The following is a 23,034-nucleotide window of genomic DNA, read 5'->3' on the forward strand; positions in this document are numbered from 1 at the left end:
TTTCCTCCCTTTGGGGAAGGATCTTGGCCTTTCCCCAAAGTAAGTCAGAATCCCACCTGGGCCATCTTGCTAGGTCTTGACATGGTTCACAATGTTCTCGTTCTCGATTCTCTCCCATGCATCTCATTTCACCATGTGCAAACACAGCCAGGCAGAGTTCTGACAGTGTGGGTCTGAGTGGGTGAGGCCATTCTCACAGAAGGAACCCAGCAGAAGTAGGTTCCAGAGACCCACTCCACCAGCTCAGGTTTGGCCCATATCAGTGCCAAGACCACCAGGCAATCACCATAACCTGGAGAAACCTCCACAAGTGAGAGCAAAGAGGGGCTCTGCAGCTTAGAGTACAGCTGAGGACAGACTAGGTCAGTCTGTGGAGTAGGTTCCTCTAGCTGCTGCAACAAATTTCCATGAGCTTTGTGGCTTAGAACAACTTAAATCTGTTTTACAGTTCTGGAAGTCAGAAGTCCAAAATAGTACGCGGAATGCTAGCTCCCCAAAAGTCCTCCCTAGAACCTATGAATGTTACCTTATATGATGAAAGAATGAATTTTACCTTCTTAAAAAATGTTTATTTATTTATCGAGGGAAGGGTAGAGAGAGAGGGAGAGAGGGAATCCCAAGCAGGCTCCATGCTGTCAGCACAGAGCCCCATGTGGGGCTCAATCCCATGAACCATGAGATCATGATCTGAGCCAAAATCAAGAGTTGGATGCTTAACTGACTGAGCCACTGAGATGCCCTGAAAGAATGAATATTACTTCCTATGAGGAAGGGTATGGTTTCGGATCTTGAGAGGAGGAGTTTATCCTGGATTTCCTGGGTGGGCCCTAAATGCAATCACATGTATCCTTGTAAGAGGAAGGCAGAAGTTTTGAGAGAGAAGAGGAGACAGGGTGACCAGAGGCAGAGATAGAGTGATGTGGTCACAAGCCAAGGAATGCCTGGAGCCACCAAAAACTAGAAGAGGCAAAAACAGATTTCCCCAAGAGCCTTTGGAGGGAGAACAACCTTGCTGACACCTTGATTTTGTACTTCTGGCCTCCAGAACAGTGAGAGAATTACCACAGTGTGGTAATTTGTTACAGCAGCCAGAGGAAATTACTATAGAGGGTTAAGATCATGGTGCTGACTTTTGGGATGAGCACCGGGTGTTGTATGGAATCCAATTTGACAATAAATTTCATATTTAAAAAAACTGAAAGAAAAAAAGATCATGGTGCTGACAAGGCTCCGTTCCTTCTGGAGGCTCTATGAGACAATTCATTTCCTTGCCTTTTCCAGCTTCTAGAACTGCCCGCCTGCACTCCTTGGCTTGGGGCCCTGCATCCCTCCAGCCTCAGCTGCCATCATCACATCTTCTCTCGACCCCACCCACTCGCCTCTTATAAAGACCCTTGTGATTACATTAGGCTCACCTATATTCCAAAATGATCTTCCCATCATAAAATCCTTAACTTAATTACATCTGCAAAGCCCTTTTGCCATTTAAGGTAACCTCTTCCCAGGTTCCAGGGATTAGGACATGGACACATTTGAGGGCCTACCACCATCTATACAATCCTAAAGGGTGTGAATAGGAACGGTGGGTCTGTTCACCACATCCCTATGTGTTCAAATTAGATGAACTTATTCACGTAAGAAAGAAAATATCAAAGGAAGACTTTCTTGAACAGAGGCAGGAAACATGGAATGCATTGCCCCCACAGGTTCTTTTAGGCAGAAATTGTAGAAGGGCTGAGGTCAGCTGTGGTAAAAAGATGGGGGTATGGGTGTGAGCTAGGCAAAGTGAAGTTCTCCCTTTAAGCTTTCAAGGTGACAGTGTGTGTGTCGGCGGCGGGGAGTCTTCCACAGCACTCACCTTTGGTGCTTATCGGGCAGACTAAGCTAAATGGGTCTGTAGGGCATTTCATGCAGCCATCAGTCATAAAGCCGGTGCCTGTGGAGACACAGCATCCTGAAGATGAGCCAAAGGATGAGTCACAAGAAGTGTACATGGTACGGGGATTAGAGGTCATTGTAATGGGAGACCTACAGAGAATGTGAGAAAATGTATGAGAAATGTATGGGTCTATTGTAAAAGACGGAAGTGTTTCGTGCAGAGTGTTGGTCAGAAGGGAGAGTAAGGAGCTGAAGAGCCACCATTTGGAACAGGTTTCCATCTAGAAGCAAGAATTGAGGAGAGACCGGTCCAGTAATAGTTACTCTTGAAGGCAGGTGGAGTGACTTGAGGCAGTTTGAATCCTCATCTAGACCATCAGAAGCAGTTTCATTCTGCTTCTGCCTGTCTCTCTAGCTCTGAGAAATAATACTTTCTTCCTCAGAAGTAAATAAAACTTCCTACTTGGAAAAGGATGAGAAGACATTAATTATTAACGTTTATTTTCATATTTACGGATGAAAGGCATGCCAACTTCAAAGAAGTAGAGTTGGGAGTGGGGAAGATAATTAATTCACAGCATTACAGTGATCTACTAGAAAACACTTGTGACCATTTTGAAAGTTTTTCATGGCTGAACATAAAGTTGGAGAATTTTTCAAAGAAATTTGACAACCAGAGAAGAGTCTTAAGACAGCAATGTTTGTGTTCCTAACCACTCAAACTCATTTCTAGGACAAGGCATCAGAAGCGTCCTGCATGCTTGCAAGACACGACGAGGAGTTATGGCAAATGCCTCGGAACCTTGCCAAATAATTAACGACTTAATTCTGCTTTAGCTCCTCTTTTTATAACACAGAGGTCTGAGACTCCAATTAATGAATTGCACTTTAAAAAGCAGCAGCCTGCTGGATACTTGCTCTAGTTTAGAGCATAAGGTACAAGGTACGGGACGAAAAGAGCCCATCATCCTGGGGCATCTCTCTGTAGTCAATCCTGGCAGGGGGGCCACCTGGGGGCTGGGTTCTAAGGACTGAGGCCATTGTTACATAGTGTGTCTCTTGGCCGACTGGGCTGAGCAGCCACAGCGATGGGCGCCAGTGTCTTTCTTGGGCCCAGCATCCTGACTTGATGGAAAGGGAGGCTTCTCCTGGACAGTTCTTTAATACAAGGACTTGCAGTGTTTCAGCATTCTGGAATGGTGTGAGGTAATATCTGCCCTAGTCTCTAGCTCTTTTTTTTTTTCATTTGCATACGTGATCTTCAAGAAAGAACACTGTGTACATTTGGCTTCTTTTTAAATGTTGGCAAAAGAAACCAATTAGCTAAAGTGATCATTAATAGCTGTGACCCTCCATTGAAATATTTTTCAGCATCCATATAGGAAGTCAGCGTATTTCTTTGTATTTGTTTCTGAAGTTGCTTTACCCCATCACAACATTCTAGAATCCAACCAGAAAGGAGACTGAAGCTTTTTGGAAATGAGGGGAGCCTGCAGTATAAGATTCATGCTTTCCCATGACTCAGCTTAATGCTGGTCAGGCCACTGACTGGTTCACAGTGACAGCAGCAGTTCTGCCCCAAAGCTGGTAAATGGGAAAATCTTGCACATATTCCCTAGAGCAGGGTGCTCTCTAGTGTTGTCCTGCCACAGACTCGTGAGGAAAGCCTGTGAAAAATGCAGACTTCTGAGATCCAGACCATATTTGTCTCTCTCAGGGCACAGGCTCAGGATTCTGCATTAATAATGGAGCACCAGTCAGATGATTCTTGTGCACGGTAAAATTGGAGAACCTCTGCTCTGGAGAGTTTTCCTTCTTGAGGTATTGGGGTGGGGGGAACGTTGGTTTGCAGGGCTTCATTCAAAGCCAAATGTGACCCTGGCTACGCCTTAGCAGAAGAATAACCCTGCTCTTCTTTTTGTATCCCCTTGGATCTAGAGAAGAGTTGTGGCCTAGCTCGGCACCTTATGTACTGTGAAATCCCAGGTTTATTATTCATTCTTCCTGTGAGCCAGGCAGACAGCTTCACCTCCTTAACTGTTTTTATAAACAGCTCTATAATTACAGCATCCTTATCTCCCAAATTGACACAGAAGTGAAGCCTTGAGATGCAACTCTCTTTGTCTTTTTCATTATTTGATGGCATTCTAAAGCTTTTCTTGACACCCTTAGAAGAAAAGTCTACATGGAGTTTCTTTTTTTTTTTTTTAAGTTTGTTTATTTTGAGAGAGAGAGCGCACTCAGAGGAGGGGCAGAGAGATAGGAGAGAGATTTCCAAGCAAGCGCCACACTGTCAGTGCAGAGCCTGATGCAGGGCTTGATCTCACGAAGCATGAGATCATGATCTGAGCTGAAATCAAGAGTCAGACGCTTAAATGACTGAGTCACCCAGGCTAGAAATGCTATGTGGAATTTCTGATGACTGTTTTGCAGACCGTCAAGAAACATCCACTAAGCTCCAGAGGCCCTGAGCAGCCTTTGTTTTGTTGTGGTCAAGGAAAGAAATGACTTTTCTCTGCTGTGAGCTGGGCCCTATGCAGGATGCTTTCCATACTTTGCCTCAGTTAATGAGAAAAGTGATACAGGGTTCGCATAATTCAAGGGAAAGGACAATAGTGTCATGAATGGAATGAGAGACAGGCTTGAATTCTGTTCTCAGCTTCAATTTTGACTCAACATGATAGGAGTCCCCCAGTGCTTCTGTTTATCCTTCTATAAAATGAGGTTATTACCAGTTTCCATTGCTTAATCATGAGGTTAGCATTGGGAATACTTTGAACTTCTCAAATGAAAGACAATATAAAATTACAAAGTGAAGAGTTGGTGGGGAGAGGATGCTAGAAGGCTAAGAACGAGATGACTAAGTGAGAGAACAACATTAAGGGTGTCAGGGCTTTCCTTTTTTTTTTTTTTTCCTTTTTATATTATTTTATTTTTTATTTTTATTTTTTTATTAAAAAAATTTTTTAACATTTATTATTGAGACACAGAGAGACAGAGCATGAACAGGGGAGGGGCAGAGAGGGGGAGACACAGAATCTGAAGCAGGCTCCAGGCTCTGAGCTGTCAGCACAGAGCCCGACGTGGGGCTTGAACTCACAAACCACAAGATCATGACCTAAGCCAAAGTTGGATGCCCAACCCACTGAGCTACCATGCAGCCCCCCTTTTTTTTCCTTTTTAAAATGTTTTTACTTATTTTTTTGAGAGAGATTGAGTGGGGGAGGGGCAGAGAGAAAGAGGGGATAGAGAATCTCAAGCAGGTTCCACATTGTCAGCACAGAGCCCAATGAGGGGCTCAAACTCATGAACCATGAGATCATGACCTGAGCTGAAACCAAGAGTCAGACACTTAACCTACTGAGCCCCCCAGGCACCCCAGGTGTCAGGACTTTCTACTCCATTATCATGGGGACTTTCTGGCCTCCAGTTACCTTCCTTGCCTTATGAAGGATGAGGGGAATACACCCTCATAGAAGGAAAGGCAGTCTAGTGTAGTGGTGAAGAGCAAAGACTTTGGGGGACATCAGCCTATTGAATCAGAATCTCAAGGTAGGGGATGGGACAGCTGCAATTTTAAAAAATTCCCAGGGTGATTCTGATGCACACCAAAGTCTGAGGAACAGCATGTCTTCACCAGACCACTGGTGGTCCCCAAAGAGATTGTGTACTTCCACACCTCTCTTACATGCTCAGGCTGTCCACACTCCCTGAACCACCTTTCATACATCGCAAGCATTATCTCTTGGCTTTGCTTTTTACTAAATGAACTCCAGCTCCTCCTTCAAGGCCCAGATCACAAATCACCTTTTGCTCAAAACTTTCCCTAACCTTTTCAGAGAAATTAACTATTCCTGAATACAAAAGAATATGTAATCATCAAGGAGAATGTGGTGAATCTCTATATACTGCATAGAAAAGTAACTACGATATTTTTAGAGGAAAAAAGTCACAAGGTTTTATTGTTTTTCTTTAAACAATGGAATAAATATGTGTATATGTTTTGAATACATATATTAAAAGGTCTGAAGAATATATGTACCTGATAGCAGTAAACTTTACTTTTTAATTTTATACCCATCTGTGTTATTTGAATACTGCTTTTGTAATTTTTCAAACTTAATAACAATTAAAGTAGTCACCAAGAGAGGAATTGCTCCAATAATTACCAGGGAGGAATTGATTGATGTTATAGCTCTCGTATATGATGTTGTCATTGGTATGTCTGTCTCCACAGTTCATCTATGAGCTCCTTGATAGCAGGGGACTCATCCTGTTCATCTGCCTATCACCAGTGCCCAGCGCTGTCCTTGACACTCAGTGGGTGCACAGTGCATAGTTACCAGATTTAAGAGATCTAAAACAGAGTCTGGGGAGGCTTAGTTAATCAACCCCAGGGACAATCAGGTCTGCCGCTGAGGCTCAGCCTACCCATCAGTTGGCATGTCTAGTCCTAGAAGAAGGACAGTAGCAAAAAGAAAGTGATAGTGGTGGCTGGACCAATACTGCCTACAGCCTTGATCACTGTAAACATAAAGAGCTTGACAGTGGTGGTAGGGAGAAGAAGACTTTGGAGATTGTAATTGGCTACAAAAGGTCTGTGGGTCACTGCCATTCGCTTTATTAAAAGTCACTGCTCCATAGTTATGATCCATGTCTGCTTGCTTGAAAGTAACTCCTACTGTTTTTGAAAACAGAATAAAACTCCTCATTCACTTTGTAGAACCCTACAGAAGTAAAATAAATGGGTTAATTTTTACACATTGTCCATAGTATCTCCTTTCTATCCCTAATCCCTCCAGAATCCTGCAATCAGGATTACCTAAACAATCTCTCTGAGAGGCCCTGGCAACCTCTAGGCATCTACTCCCTATCTTACATATCTGGATCAGACTCTCAAACTCTAAATTAGGCCAAATGTAAACAGGTAACAACTCTCTGTATTTTCTCCAATCCTCTAAAATTAGTGGCATTCCTCCCCTCCTTCCCTCATTGAAACCACTCGTTCTCATAAATCATGTTCGACCTTAACCTTGGCCTTCTTAGGCCACACATGTGAGAATTGGTTCCCTGTCCTTCGCTACCACCACCCCACACACACTCTTCCTTTGTGCCAACTTCCAATGAGAAACTGGATATGTATAAATATTGAATCTCATGATTTGGGGAAATCATAAACCTATTCCTCCTATAATTAAGGGAGAAGAATAACGGAGATATGTTTGTATTTATTATGTTTACATCTAAAAGCTATATAAATTTCCTTTTTAACCAAAAATGTGATTTTAAAGTCATAAGGGAAGCAGGACACTCATTCTCACCAAGTAATGTTGTCAGATAATTTTTTAAATTTTTTAAATTAAAAAAAATTGTAATGTTTATTTATTTTTGAGAGAGAGAGAGACAGCCTGTGAGTGGGCGAGGGGCAGAAAGAGAGGGAGACACAGAATCCCCAGCAGGCTCCAGGCTCTGAGCTGTCAGTACAGAACCCGATATGGTACTGAAACCCACAAACTACCAGATCATGACCTGCCAAATTCAGATGCTTAGCCACCCAGGCACCCCCAGATATTTTGTTTTTTACATACTGACCTATTCTATGAGTTGGAAATGGGTTATTTAAGGGGAAGAGAAGACAGGTCATTCAACAAACATCAAGCGCCTACTTTGGACCATGCTTTGGAATTAAAAATACAAATATGAGACACTGCCTCTGCCCCTAAGTTCATGTTAATACATTCTGCTATAATTACTTGGTGCATGTGGGTATGACTTCCTGTCTAGTGAAATGGCCAAGTTAGGGACCAGCTGCTGAGCCCTCTGCTCCCTTCTCAGCCTTACCAACTCTGTTTGCTGGATTCAGGAGATAGGGCAGTTCTGGCACTTTATCCTACTACTCTAGGCCCAGCTTGGTCCTGGCCACTGGTCAGGTCCAAACGTTAATGTCTGGAAGGAAAGCCAGGACTGTAATGGACAAATTGAGAACCATGCTCTCCTGGGTAGAGGGTGGGCTTCTCCCACAAGACACAGACTTATTGGGAATATTGACTTTAGGAATGCTCCCAGGATACCCCCAGGATTTGGCTGGAGCCCTAAACTTTGTGAATGGGAGCTGTCCAACATTTCAGCATACTTTTGCATCTGCATACTTTGAAAAATATATAATAATCCGTCAGTTTGACTGTTTTATTGTGTGCCATGTTCTAAGAGAATTTACACGGTTCAGGACCTAGCATCTCAGGTCTTTAGTTTTGTTTAAGATTTTATTTTTAAGTAATCTCTACACCCAACATGAGGCTCAAACTTAAAACCCTAAGATCAAAAGTCTCACACTCTACCAACTGAGCCAGCCAGGCACCCCTCTCAGGTCTTTAGATCTGATACCTTAATGTTCAGTTCTCCTTAAAGTCACTGAGACCTGAAAAAAACCTGACTTATTATGTGTTTAGGCACATTGGTACCAGAAAGCAAATTTAATATAGAAAAGGATGTACTTCTTTCCTATGTCATGGTGACTTGACAATCAGAAAGGTAATCAGAGCTTGCTTTGCTCTGTCCTAGTGACCAGAATACCAATGTCAACTAAACAGAGTGCCACTTCATTGGACAGTGTTAAAATCGTACTAACATAGTTTTACTTTCCAGCTATCATTTTTTCTAGATTCCATAATAACCAACCCTGATGTTTATAATTGCCTTTACAACCAGATTCTACAGCATGCTGTATGACAGTTTTTACAATTTTATATTTTATTCTGCATTGATAAAAGTACTGCCTGGTGACATCTAGGGAAACATAGGGAGAGATATTAATCTTTTTACAGTATCTCCAAGTCACATTATTCCTCTTGAAAGGGATTCTGTCTACAGCATGTAAATACTTGTTAACAAGGATCAGCAGCCATTTTCTGCAAGGGCCAAATAGTATTTTACATTTTGCAAGCCATACAGTCTCAGTCAAAATTACTCAACTCTGACATTGTAATATGAAAGCAGTCTTAGATAATAATAGGTGAATGATTATGGCCATATCCCAGTAAAACTTTACTTACAAAGAAAGAGGGGGCTCTAACTCATAATTGCTGACCTCTGCTTATTAGTCATAATCAGAGAAGGGATCTTTCTTGTCCTTTCTTGACTTTGCTTTGGTCCTCTTTTATCATAAATATTAATATGATGGTTAAGTCTTCAAAAGTGGTTTTCACTCTCCCCTAAAAGAACAGGAATCCTTTGAGAAATGGCTTCTTTTAAGATGGAGGCAAGGAAAGTACAAGTTGAGCCTGGAACATCTTGTTCCACCAGAAAGTAAGGAACTTTTCCAAGAATGATGGGAATGTGTCAAAAGGACATGGGAAGGGGCTCCAATGGCCAATACCAGGACAATTTGAGCATAAAAACAAATGATAGTAACATATTATAACCCATAAAATAATCTATGAGTTTATACTGATTTAAAGAGGTAAGTAAAAAAAAAAAATAATAATAATAATAATAATAATGGGATAGGAAGGGAAAGCTCTTCCTTTTTTAAAAAAAAAAATTTTAAATGTTTATTTATTTTTGAGAGAGAGAGAGACAGAAAAAGTGTGAGCAAGGGAGGAGCAGAGAGAGGGAAACACAGAACCCGAAGCAGGCTCTGAGCTGTCAGCACAGAGCCCCACGCAGGGCTCAAACTTACAAACTGTGAGATCGTGACCCAAGCTGAAATCAGATGCTCAACCAACTGAGCCACCCAGGCACCCCAGGAAAGCTCTTCCTTAATGATAGGGTTAGGAGGAAAAACTGTTTCTCAAATGTGGGAGAGCAATCAGAACCACTTGGGGAGCTTTTCCACATACCTGAGCCTTTTTTTAGAGGGCTGTGTGTGTGTGTGTGTATGTATGTGTGTGTATGTGTGTTTAGAAAAGCTCTCCTTGATAACTGCTCAGCCTTCTCTGTTTAGGGACAACTGATATGTGGGCTTAGCCCACAATTCTTCTTCCATTGAAGACAATGAAAAGACAGCAAATGGGAGTGTTGTCTCTTGAGACTGCTTGGCCCAATCATGCCTGCTTCTTACCTCTATTCCTTCTGTTATCCTTGTCAGTGTATTTGGTCCTCTTGGAACCTGGTGGGTCCAAATGGAGGAGCTCCTGCCTCTGGGGTCCTTGGGCAGCCATAGGAAGCAGACAGGTACTTCCTTGGGGCGCTTGGGTAGCTCAGCTTGTTAAGCGTCCGACTTTGGCTCAGGTCATGATCTCACAGTTTGTGAGTTCAAGCCCCACGTTGGGCTCTGTGCTGACAGCTCAGAGCCTGGAGCCTGCTTCGAATTCTGTGTCTCCCTCTCTCTCTGCCCCACCCCAACTTGCACTCTGTCTCTCAAAAATGAATAAATGTTAAATAAACAAATAAATAAATAATAAATAAATAATGAATAAATAAATAAATAAATGACAAGCATTTCCTTAACTAGCAGAGACTGCCTCTTCCAATGTTTCCTTTTTAAGCTGTTAAAAGGAATAGCAAGGGGCGCCTGGGTGGCGCAGTCGGTTAAGCGTCCGACTTCAGCCAGGTCACGATCTCGCGGTCCGTGAGTTTGAGCCCTGCGTCGGGCTCTGGGCTGATGGCTCGGAGCCTGGAGCCTGTTTCCGATTCTGTGTCTCCCTCTCTCTCTGCCCCTCCCCCGTTCATGCTCTGTCTCTCTCTGTCCCAAAAATAAATAAAAAACATTGAAAAAAAAAAATTTTAAAAGGAATAGCAAAATACCTGGAGGAAAAGTAGCTAATGAAGAATTAATTCTTTCCTAGGGAATTTTTAGGAGATAAAAGACAATCCTGTTAACAGACAAATTAAAGTCAAGTCACAAAGTGAACATTTAAAATATTTTTCTTCTATTTTGAACAAGTGTAGATATGTGAGACCAAAGATATTTAATACATGTTATATGATCCATGACTTCAAGGGGTGTATCTGTTTAGGAATATGTTGGGAAAAAATTAAATGAAAACATAAAGGATTGGTAACTTAAATATTTTGTGGCAAGCTACATATGTACTTAATCACCAAATGAACTATGTAAACTCATAAAATTTATTAAATATGGAGGAGTAAGAGATTGCCAATAGCTAGAGAGGGCAGACAGGACAGAGTAATAGAATCCGCATCTGTTGAAGGGACCTTAAGAGGTCACCTAAAAATAAAAGCTCACCTAGTTCAGCTCAGCCTTCCACCTGGTTCTTGACCCTACTAGAACATCCCACATGGTGTCATCCAGCTTAAAAACCGGCCATGATAGGACCTCACCCCTTCCTGGGATAGGCTTGTTGCATTTAACTAGCCCTGCTGGGAAAGTTTTTCTTCAGTGGGTCAAAATCTGTCTTTCTATACCTTTAAACCTTGATCAGTTTTACCCTTTGTGACCACAGAAAAGAAATCTAATCTTTACTCTTCCCCTCATAGCCCTTCAAGTAATTAAAGACAGTTCTCTGGTCACCCCAAGTTTTTCTTCCATCTCTAAGCTAAACCCTCAGTTTCTCCAGCAGATCCTCACAAAACCTAATATGAGTATATTTGCTACATTCACCATCACAGTCACTTTGTTATTCTAAAAATAGGCTGCCCATGAACTGGTATTCCATGAATTCAGTATTCCAGGGGAGAAGGGGGAACATTATCCTAGAAAGATCTTATAATCACTTATCTGGCTTCAAACCAGTTCTAACCAGCTGTTACTTTGGGCAAGTTACTTAAACTCTCTGAGCCCCAGTTCTGTTCTGCTGAGAACATACCACGTGCTGGGCACCATACTAGACATTAGGGATGCAAGGACTTAATGCCAGCCCTCAAGAAGCTCATAGTGAAGTGGAAGAAATAATTATGGCAAGTACTGTCTGCATTAGACGTATGCCCACACAGTATTACAGAAATACCTAGAAGGCCAGCCTAACCCAGCCCAGTAGAAAGAAGTAGGAATCAGGGCCAACTTTCCAGGTGAGTTGACACTTGACATGAATCTTGAGATTAGGTGGGCATTTACCAGGTGAAGATCAATGGCAAGGAAGAAAAGCATGAACAAAAGGCTCCCAAGTTTGTCTCAGTTGGTACGGTGTCTTACAGCTGGAACATGGAGTAGTGAGAAGGGCGAGAGGTGATGGGAGGCGAAGCTGGAAAGGCAGGCAGGTGCCAGTCACAGGGAGTTCAGTGAGGCGCAATGAGAAGACGCTGGGAAGACATTGAGTCAGGGGTTACTTTAACGGTGGTCTACAAAGAAGTAGACATGAAGCCTGTAAAATGGAGCTGATGATGCCTTCAGCCCATTAGTACCTCCCCACGTTGTAAGGAGCAGATGAGATAAATAAAACGCACAGGGGGTCAGGCGCATGCCAAGGGCTCAGTCAGTGCGGTCCCTTCCCCAGCTTCTGTCAGTTCCATCACAAAGACAACTCCCGTCAAGCCCGTATCCGTTTAAAAGGCTTCTGTATTTTTGCACACTCTGTTGCAAACCCTTATGTCATCGGCCTAATCTCTTCCTTCCATTTGGTTTTTCAGATCCAAGTTCAGAACCTCATCTGAATCTCTTTTGAGTGGTTTAGCCTCTTGCCATAGCCTGTCACAGCAGTTTGGGATCCTGACACTGTCAGCCAGTGCTCCTGGGAATGGTGGGGGGTAGAAGCATCACCTTAAAAGGAGTAGGGCATTCAGGAACAAGTAAGGGAAGGGTGGGAGTCAATATCAGGACCGGAAGAAGGAGAACAACAGTCTGAAGCTGAGGGTTTAAAGGGTGGAGAAGTCAAAGAAAAGAATGCGGGGGGAGGGGTTGGGTGGTATGGAGTGAAATTGTGCACACCAGGCCAAGACCTTTGGTCTTTATCCTATAGATAGACATAAAAGGCCACCGGAGCTTTGCAGGGGTTTGATGAAAGCAGTGTTTTGGGGAAGTTTGTCTTGCAGTGAGGGGCCACAAAGTTGAAAGGAGACTAGAGGAGGAATACTGTTGGTCACAGAATGACAACAATCTGGACAAGGATGAAGTCAGTGAGAATGGTTGGGACGAGCTGGGTGAGAAAAAGCAATGATTTAACAACTTGGCCAAAGCAGGAGGGATAAGATTGGTTCCCACGACATGCACTTTCAATGCAGCATTTCACGGATCCTCACAGACTTTTTAAAAACATTTCAGTGGTGGGGCACCTGGTTGGCTCAGTCATGTAAGCATCCAATTCTTGATTTCAGCTCAGGTCATGATCTCACAGTTTGTGGGATCAAGCCCTGCATCAGGTTCTGCACTGATAGCGTGGAGCCTGCTTGGGATTCTCTCTCTCCCCCTTTCTCTCTGCCCCTGCCCTGCTCACTTGCTCTGTCTCAAAACAAATAAACTTAAAACAGAATAAAGTGTCTCAGTGGATAATACAGATTTAAAATATAATTTAGTTCTAATATTTTGCCATTAAAAAAACACTTTTTCTAAATTACCATTATCAATGTTCCCATTCCCCAGTATTTTTAAACTGCAGTTTGGAAGAAAAAAATCATTTTCCAACTTACTAATCTTTCTGCCAGTTCTCAGTTATTGGCTCATAAAAATAAAGATTCCATAAGACCTTAATTTTTAAGATGCAAATAACACATCTCCACTCATTTTGTGGATGGCTGATTTTACACATAAATGAGTGTCTCTGTGTCATATTGTGCTTTATCCAGATAACAAAACAATAGAAGTGTAGTTCGCAGTATCGGGCAAACAAACATTCGCCAGGAGTGTACTTTGAGTCAGGTGTTATGAAAGGTTGTCAGGAGTATAAAGGCATGGTCGCTGCTCACGGACCACACTGGTGAGCAAAGACGAGAGGCCCGTGAACGGATAAGTACAGTGCAAGGTCACGTGAAATGTGATTAAAGTACAGATACAGGGCTGCGGAGGCCCCGCATGTCCTTGTTATGCCGTGGCCAGAGGAGGCAGGAGGAAGAATGAAAAAGGAAAGACGGAAGAAGATTAAGAAGAGTGAAAGATTTTTAAACAGGGAGAGAAAAGAAGGAAGAACAAAGTATAAAGTACAAAGAAAAATACCTTGCCCTTTGTGACACTTTGTAACGTATAAAGTCCTTTCAGATAGATTATCTCATTTGATTCTGCCAAGAAGCTTATGAGAAAGCAAAAAATGTGAGACAGAGGGGAGGCGATGGGAAGGGAGGCCACAGTGAAGAGGAGAGAGGAGCTAGGGAGAGCTCGGAGGCCCTCACTGCCTCTTCTGGCCATCCCAGAGGATAGCAGCCTGCTGCTGGGACCAGGTCTCGGCCGCCCGGTGACAAGCTGGTGCGGACCTCTTATCACCAGACAGACTAGCAAGGAAGGGCTCGAACGACCACTTCAAAGAAGTCGGAACCACCCGGACAAAAAGCAAGAGAAGCCTTTAAGTGGTTATTTTGACAGCTATTATCAATGACTTCTTGCTGGCTGACTGACCACAAGCTTCCTTCCATACTTCTCTGCCCTGTTTTTTGAAAATATGTTTATTGAATTTTTTTCTTGTCACAAAAGTTACACGTGTTCAATGTAAAAAATTTAGAAAATCCAGGTAAACCTGAAGAAGAAAATAAAAATCCCCTATAACCCCGCCGTCAGATAGAACCACAATTATTATTTTAGAACATATCTTCACATTATTCTTCTGTGCCTATTGGAATATTTCTGCTCTGTAATACCTTCCCTTCGCTTCATATATTGTAAACGTCTTTCCACGTCTTTATCAGTCGGGATTGTGTTTTGATACAAATAACAATAAACTCTAAGGACAACTAGCAGTGTTAGTTAATAGCAAACCCCAATCTAAACTAAGCATGGCTTCAACAAATAATAGGGGCATTTTTCTCACGCGGCAGGAGTCTGAAAGTAGGAGGTACAAGCCGGTACCACAGCTCACGACACCGTGAAGGACGTTACAGCCCCTTAGCCAGTTGGGTGTTAACCTCATGTCTCAGATGGCTCTTCGCTATAAGAGAAGCTGTGAAAAAAGTATTTCGTCTTTCTGACCCCTCTAGCGGAGACAGGCAAGGGAGAAGGGTGCTGGGAATGGGCGCTGAGCCAGCGCTGTCTTAAGCAGCTGTAGTTTAGACGTACCATGATTTATTTAACTGTTCGTTATTGTTCGTTTTAGTTGTTCCCGGTTTTTCATTATTATAGATATGCTTACGTCTAAAGTTTTACACATACTCACAATTACTGCTCTAGTACAAAATTCCTAGAAATAGAAATAAGGTCAGAGAATATAGAAAATGTAAAGGCTTTTAATGTCTTTTTTTTTTTTTTTTTTTTAACCAAATTGCCATCCAGAAGGACTGTGCTAAATTACACTCTGACCAACCACGTTTAAAAGGGCACATTTCCCCGGACTCTCAATAAAAGGTTTTTGTTTGTTGGTTTGTTCATCAGTAAGCTATTATCCTATGACCATTTAACAGATTTAACTTTGAGCTAGCGTGGACCAGATTCTAAAGTGCTCAGCAGCCTCTGGGAACCCAGAGCAGGGATGCTGAGAGCTTCAACCAGCCCCCACCCTTCTCCAGTGCTGCCTGGAGGTAGGGGTTTGCAGGGTGGCCTGTGCTCCCAGGCACACGTGTGGGTCCTCATCTTGGCAGGCACCGCAGAGGACTCGTGAGGTCCCTGGTGAGCATAGACCTCACTCATCTGTCCTTTTTTTGGGAAGTTCTTTCTGCCACCATGAAGCCATCGTCTGTTGCCATGTTAGTCTTAACTCAGGGCTAGCCTGGCTTATTTGGAATTGAGGTGCACCCAGTATCTGGCCTCTTTCGAAACAGCCCTCCCTGTATCTTCACACATCTGAGGTACCTCAAGTAGGGTAGCCTCACAGGCCTACCTCATGATCTGTAACAGAGAGAGGGCTAAGAAAACAGTATCAGGAGATTTGGGGGGCGTTTCAATCATATTAAGCCGCTTTCGTGACACGCTGCAGGTTCCCGGGGAGGTGGTCAAAAGAGTAAATCATCCCTAGACGTCACTACCCTTTGAGATAGTTATTAACTAGTCAGGAGTTGGCCACTGTGTACAGTCCTACTCATTAAACGAGGAGCCATCCATGGATGAGAGAAGAATTCCTCTGGCCCAATCATCTTTATGTACATAGTAGGTGCATAGTATCTTAAATATTCATGAGTGTAGACATATATTCACGTGTGAACAAATTAGGGAATGATGAATCCAAGCAACACTCGTGCTCGGTGCAGGAACACAGGCCAGATCTCAGCACCACACCGTGACCCTCTAAAATAAGAAAAGGAAAATTCCAGAATTCTGGTTCCAGGAAGGAAATGATAAGGATCCTATTTTGGTGGTCGCTTTAGGACCTCACCCTGACCTCCGGAGAAGTGACGCGTAAGACGTGAGAAGCGCTATCTTAAGGAAACGGAGTTCCGCGTGAACTCTCCTTATGGGGCATGGTTTGGAGCTACTGTCGGTTATTACCACCACAAGGGAAGAGAAAGGAAGAGAAACTAAAATTTATGAAGCCCCTATTCCAAATCCAGCTAAAGCAGGATTGTGATGCCCTGGCCAGTCACTGCTGTTAAATGCCCACCTCGGGGCCTTTACCCAGATCCCTCACTTTTCCAGACTCTGGAATGCGACTTCGTAAGACATCCACAAAATAGATCCACTCACAACTTACTGTATTTAACTGTATTACTTAGAGTCTCCAACCGCCTCTCCCTACCGAATTACATTGTTACTGGTTCTGTGTCAAAGACTTAAAAATTCTCCGTCAGAATTGCTTTACCAGCCTCTCACCAATAACTGTAACGATAGAGCTGGATTGGTTAGGTCCTGTGCGAGTGCCCCACTCAGGTTAGCTTTAACCTTCATGACGGTCCAGCAGCATAGCTACTTAGAAATCATTAGTAAAGTTGAACATGTTTCATATTTCATGTTTGTTAGCCATTTGTACTCCTTCCATGAATGGTCTGTTCACAGCATCTGTGTTTTGGGTGCCCATGAGCCATACACATAGTGAGTGATGTCCGGAAGGCATTTCTCCGGACATCACTCCGGAGAAACTGAGGCCTCAAGAGGCCACCTTTGCCCAGAGCCCAGATCATGAGAGGCGGGGCTGGAGCTGGGTCCTTTGGAGTCTTTTTGTGTGTATACCATGCTGTCTGTTCACACAGCTAAACATGCCAGTATATTTCTTAGGAAATACACTGTAAGGCTCCCTATTTTTGGAGATGCAGTTAAAGTTTGCTTTCTTAATTCTCTATTTCTCCTACTTTCAGCAGGATCTTGGGAAACCCTAAGTCATTTTCCCTTTCTTAACCCCTTTCCCCCATGTACTAGGCAAAAATATGAAGGGGGTGCATATCTAGGGTAATGTCTAGCTTGATCTTGGTTCCCTGGTCATGTGCGTTTTCTCCATTGCTACCAAACGTCCACTTTTTTCAAACCAAAATGCGTTTTAGCATAGCTGCAGTATAGCAACAGTATTTTCTTTCATTTTATGATTACCTTAAGTGAATCTTCAAAACCTTCATATAGGGACATTTTCTAGTATCTCATGTTCAGAATAAATTACATGGAGTATCAGGGATTTAGTTTTTTAAAAAAAAGTAACTTCCATTTAGAAATAAATAAATAAATAAATAAACCAACAAATAAATAAATAAATCTGGGGTCAGTACAAATCCATCCCAGAACCCTAGATAGATCTTCAGTAAAGGTGTGAATAGTGAGAATTTACTATCAGAATATCCAGATGTTTCTTAGACCACATCAGTGACCTGTGGGTTCCCCAAACTCTACAGCCCAGACAGTTCACAAAAGAATACATTTATATGAGTAATAAATGTGGAAATAATGTTCTCCCTCACTAGTAATCAAAGAAATGTTTTTTAAAAGAACAACAACAAAAAGTTGGTTTTTATTAAATCAACACATTTTCTAAAATAATAACATTCCGTGTTGGTGAGAGTGTAGTGAAATAAGCACTCTTTCCTTCTGGAAGGAAAATAAAAGGTACAGTCTTTTTAGAAAACTGTTAAGCCTTAAAACATGCCATGCCCGTTGACATAGTAATTGCCTCCCCACAGGTAGTAGTATATTTAGACAAAAATTGAATGTTCATAGATGTTAAATCTAGCACTATCTAAATACCAAAAATGTCTAACTACCGGAGACTGATTTAATAAAGCATGGAAGGGGTGCCTGGGTGGTTCAGTGTGCCCCATTCTTGATTTCAGCTCAGGTCACAATCTCATGTTTCATGGATTCTAGCCCCACGTCAGGCTCTGGGCTGGTGGCACAGAGACTGCTTGGGATCCTCTCTCTCCCTCTCTCTCTCTCTGGCCCTCCTGTTTGTGCTCTCTCTCTCTCTCTCTCTCTCAAACAAACTTTAAAAAATCTTATAATAAAGCATGGAATATTGTGCTCCATTAAATATGATGTTTCCTAATACCCCTACCTATTCTTCCCAGTGTTCGTGTATGATATTAAGTGAGCCCCTGGTCTCCACCCCACCCTTAAACCTGCTCCTCCTGTAGTTTCCTCCATCCTTCCAGGGCTGGGGCCAGAAACTGTGGGGTCATCTTTGACCTCTCTCTTTCACATCCCCCAGCTGGCCTGCTGCATTCTGTCTGTTCCACCTTCAGTAGGATTTGCCCTACTTTCCAGGCTTCTTGTAAAGCATGAACTGAGAAGGCTTGAGGAGAAAAGAAAGCAACCCTGATTCCCCCTGAAGTGGCTAAGGTTTTGATTCTTAAATCGAGGCCAGGTTTTTCTCCTTCTTGAATTATCTAACGATCTCTTTTTCCTAGAGCAGAAGCCGATGGGCCAAAATCCCCTCATTGAGAACATGACATCTAAAGTAGGATAGCAGGATTCAAAGCATTACTGCAATGAATAGAAAAATATGTGAGGAGAAAGTAATAGGATTTCACTGGTGGTAAGCCTACTTACTGAGAAATGTTGTGTGTTTTCAGTGAGCTACAAATATTGTATACCATGAAGGACCATCCAATTTAAAGGAGACCCTAAAACGAAGTGTGCAGAAGCCTCCAATAACTTAGCTGCTGGGCTGTTGCCCTTAGGACAGGTGAGTAGACTCTGCCACAGGGGAAGAGACGCTGCAGTAGATTGTTGATGTCTGATGGTTCCCACGAAGTTGAGTCATAAACACCAAAAGTTTGTCCGGATCTCACATGTACAAATAGGTAGAAAGGTTTTTGATAACTACGTAAGCCCAGAGTGGGAAGATGTTGAAGGACTAATTTAATTCGCAAAAGGCCTCTTCATGTTTAGATTCCTAAGGAAGAGGTTTGCAGACCGAGGGCTTGGTTAAGTTGTAAGTGTGATGATTTAGAAAAGTTGGAAAGTTGGGAACAGCCTGGAGTCCGTCAAAAGTATAGGATTTACCTCCTGGGGATAAATCATGTCCTGGGTAATAACCTTTACTTTGACCAAATTGTAACTTCTCTTTGGAACGCTGTGCCCTTTCTGAGAGAAAACAGCAGATGGCTGGAATCAGTCTTAGAGTTTACTTGTCTTTAGAACACAATGTAACATCATCCACGGAAGAATCATGCAGAAATTTAAGGTCTTTAAGGTTGTGGCTGGGGACTTGTGAGAAGTAGGTGAGAGGCCTCAGGAAATCTTTAGGGCATTTAACAGTCCAGGTAGATTGGTGAGTTTCCCAGAAGAAGGCAAACAAATGTTGACCCTTTCGACCTAACAGAACACTAAAGAAAGCAAAACATGTATCTGTAACTGTAAAATATGCACCCTCTGGAGGCACTGGAGATAAGAGTATTTGGTTCTGGTCAGGAGATGACTATTCTATTTATGGCCCCAAGGTCCTGAGTAAATCTATATCCCCACCCACTGGGTTTTTTGACTGAAGGGTAGGGGTGTTATAAGGACTGCTCAGAGTATGATGAGTGCTTTCTCTGTTAGGCTTTTGACTACTTTAGTCCTTCTTTAGCTTTAAGAGGGTATTGTGTAGGTTTGGGTAGAAATTCAGACAGGCTGTTCTGAACCTCAGTGGATTCAGCCCCAGTAACCCTGCAAACAATTGAATGTTTGAAACTTTGTCCCCTTTTTGTGCTAAAGCACTTCTCAATTTTGTTCATATTGAAGGTTCCCCAAATTGATCACTATAATTTTAAAGTATCCTTGATAAAATTGGGCCATCTAGAAAGATAAGTTCACAAATTTGAGTTACAGAGTAAATGTATATAAGAAGCAACAACCTGGCCTACAGGGGTCCAGTCTTTAGATCGAGCAAACCCATAGTTTTGAGAATAGTCAGTCCAAAGAGTTGCTTGTGTACCTGTGTCCCCAAACCTAATGCCTGGGCCTTCCAGCTACAAACCCCAACCAGCTTTGTGGTTCCAGAGGACAAAAAAACATGGCAAGATCTCTCCCAGAGCCACACTTTCATGGACAAAGCAAGAGAAGACTGAGGAAAGTTCTCATAGGGTTTTTAGTAATCACCCCAAACTGGAAACACTCAGATATCCTTCAGTGGGTGAATGGATAAGATGTGGCATATCCATACTTGTACCATTGTTTGGAATACTACTCAGCAACAAAAAGGGCTATTAATGTATGCAACAACTTGGATAGAACCCCAAAGGCATTATGCTGAGGGGAGAAAAGGCCAATCTCAAAAGGTTACTATATAATTCCATTTATATAACATTCTTAAAATTATAAAATTATAGTGATGGCAAACAGATCTGTGGTTGCCAGGGGTTAGAGTTGGGGACGAAGCATGGCTATAGAGGGGCCACACAAGGGAGTTTCCTTGAGGTTATAGAACATTCTGTGTCCAAGTAGGGTGGTGATTACATGAATCTATACATGTGATAAAATTTCATAGACTGTACACCAAAAAGAAAGAAAGAAAGAAAGAAAGAAAGAAAGAAAGAAAGAAAAAGTGCATGTAAAAGCTGATTAAATCCAAATAATGTCTATAGCTTCGTTAATAATGTACCAATGTCAACTTCCTGGCCTTCACAATTATTATGTAAGATGTTACTGGGGAAGCTGGATGAGGGTGCATGGGAATTCTTTGTCCTATTTTGCAACTGTGAGTCTAAAATTATTTCAAAATAAAGTGTTTCCAAAAATTTGGAGGGCACTGATTTCTGCAAGTAGCACTTGGGAATCTCTTCAATTTTTACTAGAAAAGATAATATAAAATAAAGCCTCAAGAATTACAAATTTAATGCAGTTTCTATTCACTGCAATTTCATTTCCTGCAATTTTGATTTGGAAATTATGCTCCGTTTTTTAACTATAGTATGGTTACAAGTATTTTTGTATCGTTACCAATATGTTATATACAAGGGAACAAAATTTCCTTGAGTTTCCCCCCGGATGTAATACCTCCTAACCTCTTTACGGAGCTCCTGATGTGTAGCTCCTGTGTACCCTTCTAACCTCATCTCCGCCAGCACCCAGCATGCATTCTGGGTGAACTATTTGTAATCCTCGCCCTCTTCCCCCTAGTCTTCTCTCCTCTTAACTCTTGGCTCGATGACCTTCTCTTTCAAGACCGCATCAAACTATGCTTCCTCTACAAAGGCTTCCCTGACCCCAGAAGCAGGCTTGCTCCAACAGCATGCCCTTCCTGCCTGTGGGGTTCTAGCATAGTGTGGAGCCCTTTGGCTATTTGTTCACTGGCCTAGTTCCCACCCTATCCGTGAACGCCTTGAGGGCCCCGACTGGATCCCATTCCTTTCTAGAGGCCCTGTGCCTGGCTCCATGCCTGCAATATACACTCCATAAATGGTGGTAAGTAAGTGAGTGAATCTGAGGCTCTGGAAAGTCCTTAGTAATAAATTTTGTGCATTCTACCCTGCCTTAATAGACCTTTCAACAAGATTTTCAACGAAACTGAAGATCAAAAGGGGTTCTGTTCTGATTAACTACAGGTAAACAGGACAGTAAATGAATACTTAAAACATATTCCAAACATTCAAATTAGTTAAGATTTTATTATACTTAAAGTCTTCCCCCATTCTTTCTTTCGTTCATGACACAGGGTTGTGATAAGCTTTAGAAAAACCAAGAGGTTGTACTTGTGAGCCTCTGTGGACAGATACAATCTAGAATTTAAGAACAGGATATGGAGTCTGAAGGAGGATGTGTGGGATGTTGAGATTAGAGCACGAGCCTACATTGAATCTGTATATTGCTTCAACCTTTACTAAGAGTAGCGCGGTGTCCCCCACCTTGCAGGCAAGTCGCTCGTTACTTCACCTGTGATGTGGCAGCAGACATAAATGGCCTGGATGACAAACTCCTGATTTCCCCACTCAGCATCCATCTGGGCAGATGATCTGGGACTCTGTAACTGTCTTTGGGTCTAGCTTCTCTCTCCACCCTGCAGCAAGGTGACTCAGATGTTCATCATTTCTTCTTGCACAATCTAATGACCATTTCTCCATCAGAGGTCTGTCTGGTAACTTCATTCAACAGGGCCGATGACCTCCTCCTTGAAACTGGTGTCTCCCTTGGCTTAGACACATCACCTACCTCTCCTACCTCCTCTCTTGATCGAATCCCCTAACATTCCTCTAAGATTGAATCAATGGTCTCATGCTCATTTTAAAAAATAAAAGTGACAACAAACCTCTTTTCTGTGTCTCCACTTTCCCATTTTCTCTTCACTGCTTTCTGATACCCTGTCATCAAGGTGTTAGGTGCACCTTCCCCCAGCAATCATCTAACTGAGCCCACACTCATCCTTTGCGCTCTCTTGGAGCACTTAAAAGCCAAATGTACTTTCACTGGGTAGCACTTCCTCTGTTCTGGTTTGTGGGATCCCTTGTTGTTTTATGAATTACTCTTATTTCTTCAAACGAAGGCTCCTTAAGGACAAGACCCGTGTCTTAAAATGATCCTGTGTCCTCATGGTGCCTCACAAAGTGTTTAGCACCTTGTGTGTCAGTGGTCAGTAAATAGTTGGTGACTGAGATTAAGACAATGCTGCAGTAGCCAGGAAAAGGAAACGTAAAGAAGAAAACCTTTGAAATTTCTTTTCCCTTCTCCTAATGCTCAGGGGCCTAAGTCATTAGATCAAATTATCACGCACCGCACCGGGGCTGTGCAAGATCAAACAGCTCTTCTTGCCACAGTGTAGTGGTAAAGCAAGAGCATAGACTTCAGGTTCA

At 42.5% G+C, this 23,034-nt stretch overlaps 1 protein-coding gene across 4 annotated transcripts in view; it reads left to right on the top strand.

The window, feature by feature from the left end:
- MAPRE3 (microtubule associated protein RP/EB family member 3) overlaps positions 1–23,034 on the top strand; it is a 53,801-nt gene that overhangs the window by 17,459 nt on the left and 13,308 nt on the right. Inside the window, exons 1-2 of one of the 4 annotated variants that reach the window (XM_078444859.1) lie at positions 2,978–3,084; positions 18,838–18,950. The exons of 2 other annotated variants lie outside the window; for them this stretch is intronic. The gene's annotated coding sequence lies outside the window, so the exon portion shown is untranslated. Of the gene's footprint in view, positions 1–2,977; positions 3,085–18,837; positions 18,951–23,034 lie in introns of those variants that run through there. One more of the 4 variants, XM_078444860.2, reaches the window with a different exon arrangement.

This window comes from Panthera onca, chromosome A3 (assembly GCF_046562875.1).
Source record: "Panthera onca isolate mPanOnc1 chromosome A3, mPanOnc1 haplotype 2, whole genome shotgun sequence".
Classification (NCBI taxonomy): domain Eukaryota; kingdom Metazoa; phylum Chordata; class Mammalia; order Carnivora; family Felidae; genus Panthera; species Panthera onca.